Here is a 433-nt window from a genome sequence, read left to right as displayed (position 1 = left end):
ATTGTTACAATTAAATGAATTGGAAGAATTAAGAAATGAATCTTATGATAATGACAGAATTTATAAGAAAAAATTAAAGTTATGGCATGACCGAAAGATTAACCAGAAGAACTTTGAACCAGGACAAGAAGTTTTGCTTTACAATACAAGGTTGAAGTTATTCCCTGGGAAATTGAAGTCTCGTTGGTTAGGGCTATTTACAGTGACTCAAGTTTACACTTAAGGAACCGTTGAAATTGAAGATCAGAAAATGGGAAATAGATTTAAAGTAAATGGACATAGATTAAAATCATATTATGAGGGTAAAAGACCAAATTTTAAAGAGGTTTTAATGATCAGTCAACCTGAATGAATCCTGGATAGGTCGGGCTGACGACGTTAAACCAAGCGCTTTATGGGAGGCAACCCATATTTATATTTATCTTTATTGCGA

This window comes from Phalaenopsis equestris, unplaced genomic scaffold, assembly GCF_001263595.1.
Source record: "Phalaenopsis equestris unplaced genomic scaffold, ASM126359v1 Scaffold000957, whole genome shotgun sequence".
Lineage (NCBI taxonomy): Eukaryota > Viridiplantae > Streptophyta > Magnoliopsida > Asparagales > Orchidaceae > Phalaenopsis > Phalaenopsis equestris.
The sequence above is the reverse complement of the archived record's forward strand: the minus strand, read 5'-3'. Positions refer to the sequence as shown.